General features: G+C 34.5%; 1 pseudogene; it reads left to right on the forward strand.

Annotated features, from left to right (window-relative positions):
• Positions 1-7,813: 7,813 nt before the first annotated feature.
• Positions 7,814-7,932, forward strand: LOC111729842 (annotated as a pseudogene).
• Positions 7,933-9,125: the final 1,193 nt, after the last annotated feature.

Below are 9,125 nucleotides of genomic sequence, written 5' to 3' on the forward strand. Positions count from 1 at the left end.
CCTTTTTGGGCCTTTATAATTAGATGGTCTGTTTTCTTCTTGGATTTGATGATCCAGTTCTTTCCATAGGTTTAGGAAATTCTCGTTGATTATTTCTTTGAATAAGCTCTCCATTCTTTCCTCTTTTTCTTCTCCTTCTGGTGTACCCAATATTCTTATATTGTTCTTTCTGATGGAGTCAGATATTTTTTATAGAGTTCTTTCATTTTTTTTCTCTCAAGTTTCTTTTTCCATCTCCATCATTTCTAGAGTTCTGTCTTTGATAACATTAATTCTTTCTTCCATCTGGTCAGCCCTATTTCCTAAGCTCACAACTTTATTCTTCATCTTTTTTATTGAGTTCTTCAGCTCTAGAAGTTCTATTTGGTTATTTTTTAAAGTTTCAATCTTTTTGATAAAATACTCCTGTTGTTCACTAATTTTATTTCTGAATTCCTTAAACTGTTTATCTGAATTTACTTGCATCTCATTGAGATTTTAGGAAACTATAATTTTGAATTTTCTGTTATTTAAATTGCATGTTTCTATATCTTTAAGTTCATTTTCTAGAGATTTTTCATTTTCTTCCTGAGCTGATTAATCACCTTGGTAGTTCATGGTATATGATGGATTCATTCTTTACCTAGGCATTAATGGGATGCACTCTTTTTAAAAATTTATTATTATTAAGAGTGATCTCTCTTTAGTAGATTGATAAGAAGAGGTTTTTCTTTTGTTATCCAGTAGGCAGAGCACAAAACTCCTACACTGCCAGGTTTCTCAGATCTCTGCTGTGTGGGATAAAAGAGCCCTTTATTCCCTAGGGAGGCGTGTATCTCCTCTGTGACCAGGTTGCCTTGGTCCCAGGGTTCCTCCCTGCGGGATAATGTGATGGGGCAATCTGAGCCTGTGAAGAACCCCTGAAGTCCTGGTGCTCTTTCAGCAGCCAGCTGTAGTGTTGTGTTGCCTGAGATGCCCATGTGCCTTTGCCTGGGTCAGCCTGGGTGGGCGGGAGTAAGGTGGGTTGGGAGAGGCCTCTGGTGTGCCTGTGGCCTTCTAGTAATGCTGACCTTCTAGTAATGCATTCCTTCTAGTAATGCTGACCACCAGGCTTCAGTCCCCAAACTCAGTATCTCCACCTCGGACACTGAAACCAGCCACCATTTTCCTCTCCTCAGTTTTTGCAGACTCTCTGCTCTGCAGCCTCACACTCGCTGCTGCAGTTTCCCCAGGGCCTTCCCTTAGTTCTGGTATGGTTTGGGAAGGTGGGCTCTAAGAGGGTAGAGAAAGGCGGCCAGGCTCCATGATCAGGCCTTTTGCCTGGTAATGGCGGCTGCTAGAACATAGCCGTCACACCTCTGTATTCCATCTCTTCCTTGATCACTAGGTTCTGCCCCCATAGTATATCACTTAGGCAGAAATGCTTAGAGTACAGAGAGTGCACACCTCAACATGATTCCTCTCTTCTTCCCAAGTTTTACAGGGAACTCCAAGCTGTGTCTGTGGCACAGGTCTCTTCCTCTCTCTCTTTCTTTCTCCTTTCTTCATCAGATTTGCCCACCGTCAGATGCTCTAATGTGCAGATCTCTCAGATGTGTTTTTGTGTTAGGCTAGGTGTTTTCTGTTGGGTTGTAGCTGTTCAGTTTGTTGTAATTTCAAGGGGAGAGTTCAAGGGGACCCCTCACGCCACCATACTTGTGATGTCATTCTTACAGTGGCCTGATATAAAATCTCATATTTTACTAGTTGTATGATCTTTTATAGAACTTTTCAGAGCCTCAGTTTCTCCATTTTAAAATTAAGGATAAGATTAGCAACCTCATAAGTTTGTTGTAGAGAATAAAATGAAATAATGCATATATACATGATAAGCACTTAATACATAGTAGCTGCACTTATTTTTGTGGTACTTATTTATTTTCTTGTAATTCCCTTCTTTTTTTTTTTCTTAACCACAACCCCATTCTATTCTACATTCTAGTCCATCTCCATATATTTGATATTTTCCTATGAATAACTACTTAGACTTGATCCCTTTCTCATCTGAGAATCAGGTCCTAAATATTTCGCACATCAGTCTTATCTAATTCTCTGCAACCTTTCAAGAAATGATCTGTTTGAGTATATCTAATTTTTAACTTCTTATATTAAGTTACTTCCTGGACTGGAGTGGAAGCAGTATTGATGCAGATATGAACATTTCCCAGGTAATTATGATTTTAAAATGACCAATTGCAACTGTTCTCAAATAGTGGTGCTCAGAGGGCTGTACCAAGATCAACTGAAGCTTGTTGTAAATATATTCTTGTTTTGCACCCTTAGATATTTTAATTCTGTAGTTCTATAGTGGGATCATGGAATCCAGTTTTAAAAAGAAAGAAAGAAAGAAAGATAAATACCACTCCAGGTTATTTTGATTCATAGGAAAATTTGGGAATCAAATGTCTGTTCTACTCATTCAGCACAAATTTATGCATCCAATAAATATCCGGCAATACAGATGCTCCCTGCACCTCATAACACTTCTAAGCAATTGGATTCATGTTTTTGATACTATTACAGTTTTGTGCATTATAAAGGTAGCATGGTAGAGTGAAAAGCACACATGGGTTTTGGTGTTAGACAGACAGGATTCAAATTCCAGCATGAAGTGAATATATTGTCTACCTGGCACGATCCTTTCATGAGTTAAACTAGATCATTTGTATAATGTGTTCAGTATGTAAGTTATTCCAAACCCGGTTGCTATTATGTATTATATATTCTTATTTGTTTCTAAACTACCTTTGACTTACCAAATACGGAATTCCATGGGAGATTGATTTATTCGGTCCAATTTTTCACCTCCTCCTGCATCTACATCTTGGCCATCACTTTATTATGTCTGCAATGTGTTTCCCTGCCCCTTGACTTTGGGCTTGGTCTTGTGATTTGCTTTGATGTTAGATGCATGATGCAAGCAAGAGTTTGGATTGTGTTTGCATGATTTAATATATACTCATATGCCTCTTCAACACTGTGAAGAAGCATGTTCCACCTGGCCTACCGATCCAAGGAAGATGAGAGTTGCACAGTGGACTTGATAATCTGCAGCTTAAAAAAAACTGAGCTGAGCCAATCCCGGCCTAGATAAGCTAAATCCCAGCTGACCCACAATATAGAGGGCCCAAGTGAGATCAGCAGTGCTGTCTCAGCCATTGCAGTCAGAAGGAAAAGCCACCTAAAATGACTTGCAGATCCATGGGAATAAAATATTTTTGTTTTAAAATACTGAATTTGGGGATTGTTTGTTAAGCAATATAATTATGGTCAGTAGCCAGCATCTCTACAGATTTTTTTTCTCTTTTTTAATACAAATTTGATTTATCCATCTACAATACACACACATATCAGAAAAAAAAAATTCTTTCTTTTCAACAGCGACGTCTGCCATTTCTGATAATTCAGGAGTAATGGTTATGTGGTAGTATAGAGTTATGTTATAAAGCATTCCTAGAACACCGTAGAGGCATATTTCTGTGCCTATGACTGGGTGCCTTTTTCAGTTTTGAAGTGTAAAGATCTTAAAGAAGATTCTTGGGCTAAGTGTCAGCTCAATTTCTATTGAAGATTTTCTCAAGACGTGAATAGACTGCTCATGAAAGCAGTGTATAGAAAAATAAGAGTGCAGAGGGTCAAGAGGATATTACCCAAAATAGTTTGTGAGAAATGAACAGCAAAATAAAAAAATAATTATTATTAATTGTTTATTAATAATTCAGTTGTTGCTAGCAGTGCTGTGATGACTATCTTCACTGATGTTTCTCTCTTCAAACCTTTATGTAAGAGTTTCTCTTGGATGTATCCCCAGGAATGCTTAATTTCCCTAAATGCTCACAGATTGTTCCCTAGAATGACCGTATTAGTGTATACTCCCACCATCAGTGTATAAACATTTCTATTCCCCATATTTTCACCAATACTTGACAGTGCCTAAATGTTTTATTGTTGTTATATGATGGTTATAGAGTGCTCTCTCTTAACGTTTTAAGTTGCATTTCTTTGATTACCTATGAAATTTAGCAACATCTCTTATTTATGAGCCAATTAGGTTTCTCATATTGAGAATTACCTATTTATATTGTTTGCCCATTTTATTGTTGTTCTACTCTTATTCTTGCTGATTTTTCCTTATATGTTCTATAGATTGTGTGTGTGAATTTTTTTTTTTTTGCTAAATAGTTGAACAATATGTTTTCTTATTCTTTTTACCAGCCAATTAGTCTTATTTTATGATGTTTTGCTTTGAAAAAAAAAAACTATTTAATTTTGGTGAAGTTAAATCAATAAATCTCCCCATAAAAATCTGTACATCTCATTAAAGGAATGTTTTTTTTTTCATGCAAATGTTAAAAACATTCTATTCTATTCTATTCTATTAACTTTAATTTTGCCTTTTACAGTGTGGTCTTTTCTCCATCTGGAGTTTATTTTATGTATGACAAAAGGTATGGCTCTCAATCTGTTTTTCTCTGTTGTAAGGCAATTATACTGGTGCCATTTACCAATTTTCTCACTGATTTTGAAACAATATACAGATTTCTCATTTATTATAAAGGTATGTTTTGGTACTCTCAATTCAGTTCTGTTGTTATTTGTCAGTTTCTGTGTCAGTACCACAGTCTTTTTTTTTTTATTAAAAATGATTGGGATGACATTGACTAATTAAATCAAATAAGATTCAAGTGTATCATTCAACAGTAAGTCGTATATATATTGCATTGTACGTTCAGCATCCAAAGTTGGAATTCCTTCTGTAACCGAAAATTTGATCCCTTTTACCCTCACTTGCCACCCCCTCCCCCATTTCCCTCTGGTAACCACTAATCCACTGTCCATGTCCATGAGTCTCTGCTTGTTTGTCATACTTATTTGTTGCTTTCCGGTTTATATTCCACATATGAGTGACATCATGTGGTTTTCAACTTTTTCTGTCTGAATTATTTTGCTTAGCGAGATTATCTCAAGATCCATCCATGTTGTCGCAATGGCAATATTTCACTTTTTTTAATGACTGAGCAATATTCCATTGTGCATATGTACTACATGTTCTTTATCCAATCATCTATCTTAGGACACATCGGTTGCTTCCATTTCCTGGCCACCGCGAATAATGCTGCTATGAACATCGTGGTGCATTTATCTTTGTGGATAAATGTTTTCAATTTTTTTGGGTAAATACCCAGAATAGGGATTGTTAGATCATATAGTAATTCAATTCTTAGTGCTTTGAGGAAACTCCATACTGTTTTCTATAGTGGTTGAACCAATTTCATTCTTACCAGTGATGTACAAGCATTTCTTTTCCCCCACAACTTCTCCAACACCCGTTATCAACACTTGTCTTGTTGATGATAGCCATTCTAACTGGTGTGAAATGGTATTTCATTGTGGCTTTGATTTGCCTTTCCCTAATAGCTGGTGATTTGAACATTTTTCATATATCTGTTGGCCATTTCGATAACTTTTTGAGAGAAATGTCTGTCTAGGTCCACTGCCAATTTTTTTAATTGGATTGTTTGTTTTCTGTTGTTGAGTTATATGAGTTCTTTATATAGTTTGGAGAATAGTCCCTTATCGGAGGTATTGTTTGAAAATATATTCTCCCATTTAAATGGTTGCCTCTTTGCCTTGTTGGTGATTTCTTATGTTGTGCAGAAGCTTTTCAGTTTGATATAATTCCATTCATTTATTTTAGATTTTACTTCCCCTGTTTTTGAGGTCAAATTTATAAAATTCTCTCTAAATATAAGGTCCATGAGTTTAGTACCTATGTTTTCCTCTATGCAATTTATTATTTCAGGTATATTCGGGTCTTGGATCCATTTTGAGTTAATTTTGGTATATGGTGATATACAGTAGTCTAGTTTCATTCTTTTGCAGGTGGCTTTCCAGTTTTCTCAGCACCATTTATTGAAGAGGCTTTCCTTTCTCTATTGTATGGTTTTGGCTCCTTTGTAGAAGTTATTTGCCCATGTATACGGGGGTTTGCTTCTGGACTCTCAGTTCAGTTTAATTGCGTGTCTGTTTTTCTGTCAATACCATGCTGCTTTGATTATTGTCACTTTGTAGTATAATTCGAAGTTGGGCAGATTGATACCTCTGGCCTTGTTCTTTTTTTTTTCCCTCAGAATTAATTTGGTTATTAGGGTCTTTTATGTTTTGATTTAAATCTGATAATTTTTTTGTTCTACTTTAAAAAAAAAAATGCCATTGGGATTTTGATGGCGATTGCATTAAATCTGTATAATGCTTTAGGCAATAAGGTCATTTTAACTATATTGATTCTTCCAATTTAAAAACATGGGCTATATTTCCATTTCTTTGAGTCTTCTTCAATTTCTTTTAATAGTGTCTTATAGTTTTCAGTGTATTGGTCCTTCACATGTTTCATTAGGTTTATTCCTAGGTATTTTTTTTTTTTTTTTTTTCATTTCTTTTTCTGAAAATTCATTGTTAGTGAATAAATATGCAATGGATTTTTGAATATTGATTTTGTACCTTGAAATTTACTGTATTTGTTTATTATTTCTAATAGCGCTTAGGTGGAGTCTTTCAGGTTTTCTAGATAGAGAATCATGTCCTCTGAAAAAAGTGACAGTTTGGCTTCATTCTCTACTTCGATGCTTTTTATTTATTTCTCTTTCTTGATTGCTCTCACTAGGACTTCCATTATTATATTAAATTATAGTGATAATAGTGAATAGCCTCATCTCATTCCTGATCTTAGAGGGAAGGTTTTTGGTTTTTTTTTTTTATCATTAAGTATAATATTAGCAGAGGATTTGTTATATATGAGCTTTATTATATTGAAGTACTTTCTTTGTATACCCATTTTATTAAGTGTTTTAATCATAAATGGATGCTGTATCTTGTCTAAGGCTTGTTATGTATTTATTGATATGATCAAAAGATTTTTATTCTTAATATTGTTTATATGGTATATCACATTAATCAATTTGCATATGTTAAACCATTCTTGTGATTCTCCAATGAAGTCCACTTGAGCATGGTGTCTAATGCTTTTAATGAGTTATTGTATTTGATTTGCTAATACCTTATTTAAGATTTTTATATCTGAGTTTATGAGAGATATTAGTCTGTAGTTTTCGTTTCTTCTGTTGTTTTTACCAAGTTTTGGTATTAGGGTAATGTTGGCCTCATAAAACAAATTAGGATATATTAGATCTTTTACTATTTTTTTGGAAATGTTTGAGAAGAATAGATATTAAATCTTCTATGAATGTTTGATAGAATGAACTGATGAAACCATCTGGTCCTGGACTTTTACTTTTTGGGACGCTTTTTGGTGATTTTTTCAATTTCTATAATGTTGATTTGTTTATTTAGATTTTCCATTTCTTCAAGATTTGGTCTAGGAAGATTGCATATTTCTAAGAATTTCTCCATTTCCTCTAAACTTTTAAATTTGGTGTCATAAAATTTTTCATAGTGTTCTCATATGATCTTTTGTATTTCAGTGGTATCTGTTGTAACTTCTTTTTCATTCCTGATTTTGCTTATTAGTGTACTTTCTTTTTTTCTGTAGTGAGTCTAGCCTGAGGGTTGTCAATTTTATTAATCTTCTAAGAACCAGCTCTTTGTAGCATTAATTTTTTTCTATTGTCTTTTTGTTCCCATTTCCCTTTGCTCTGCTCTAATTTTGATTATTTCCTTCCTTCTGCTAACTTTGGGCTTCGTTTGTTCTTCTTTATTTCTTTTAAAGATGTAGCATTAGGTTGTTTATTTGGGCTTGTTCTTGTTTCTTGAGATAGGCCTCAAGATATGAAATTCCATCTATGGCCATGCTATCCTGAACAAGCCTGATCCCATCTGATCTTGGAAGCCAAGAAGGGTCGGGCCTGATTAGTACTGGAATGGGAGACAACTTAGGAAGACCAGGTGCTGTAGGCGTAAAAAATAAAAAAAAATATAAGGGATTATAAACTGACGAGGTCCTTGCAATCTGTGAGGTCGACCAACGGTTGCCTCGCCTAAAAAAAAGAAAAAAAAGTTAAAGGAAATAAAAGGTGCGAACTTCCATCTTATTAACCTTTTTGCTGTGTCCCAAAAGTTTTGATATGTTTTACATTCATTCTTATTGTTTCTATGTATTTCTTGATCTCCTTTTATTTCTTATCTGACCCAGTCATTCTTCTGTAGCATGTTGTCTAATCTCCACATATTTATGGCTCTTCCTGCTTTATTTTTACAGTTGATTTCTAGTTTCAAAGCATTATGATCAGAGAATATGCTCGGTATCATTTCAATTTCCTTAAATTTGTTGAGGCAAGTTTTTTATCTGAATATATGATCTATCCTCGGGAATGTTCCATGTGCACTAGAGAAGAATGTATAAGCTGCTGATTTATGATGAAAGGCTCTGTAAATGTTGATTATGTCCAATTGGTCTAACATATCACTTAAGGATGTTATTTTTTTTAATTAATTTTCTGTTTTTAGATGATCTGTTTATCTCTGACAGTGGAGTTTTTAGTTCACTTACTATAATTGTGTTTTTGTCAGTTTCTTTATTTAGTTCTTTTAGTAGATGCTTTTATATTTTGATGCTCTCTGATTGGGAGCATAGAGATTAATAAGTGTTAGGTTTTCTTGATGTATGTTTCTATTTATCATTATGAAGTGTCCATCATTTTCTCTCCTTACTTTTTATTTTATCTTGAAGTTTATTTCATCAGATATAAGTACAGCTATAACCACCTTTCTCTGAATGCTTGAATCATCCTTTTTCACCCTTTCACTTTGAGTCTATATTTTTCTTTGTAGGTGAATGTTTCTTAAAGGCAGAACATGTTTGTGGGGGGGTGGGGGGGATCCAATCTGCTACTCTGTGCCTTTTTATTGGTGAGTTCAGTCCATTTGCATTTAGGAGGGTTCTCAAAATATGAGATTTCCTATAGCCAATTTATCTTGGTTTCTGGTAGCTTGGTGTCTCCATTGTTTCTTTGTCTTTTTTTTTCTGTTATTTTAATTTGGTGGTGTTTTATGGATTTTCTCTCTGTTCCCTCATGTCTTATGCTATGTATCTCACTTCTGGATTTATGAAGTGTGGTTATCATTAAGTTTATGCAAATCAGGAGTCCCCA

Source organism: Pteropus vampyrus, unplaced genomic scaffold, assembly GCF_000151845.1.
Source record: "Pteropus vampyrus isolate Shadow unplaced genomic scaffold, Pvam_2.0 Scaffold284, whole genome shotgun sequence".
Taxonomy (NCBI): domain Eukaryota; kingdom Metazoa; phylum Chordata; class Mammalia; order Chiroptera; family Pteropodidae; genus Pteropus; species Pteropus vampyrus.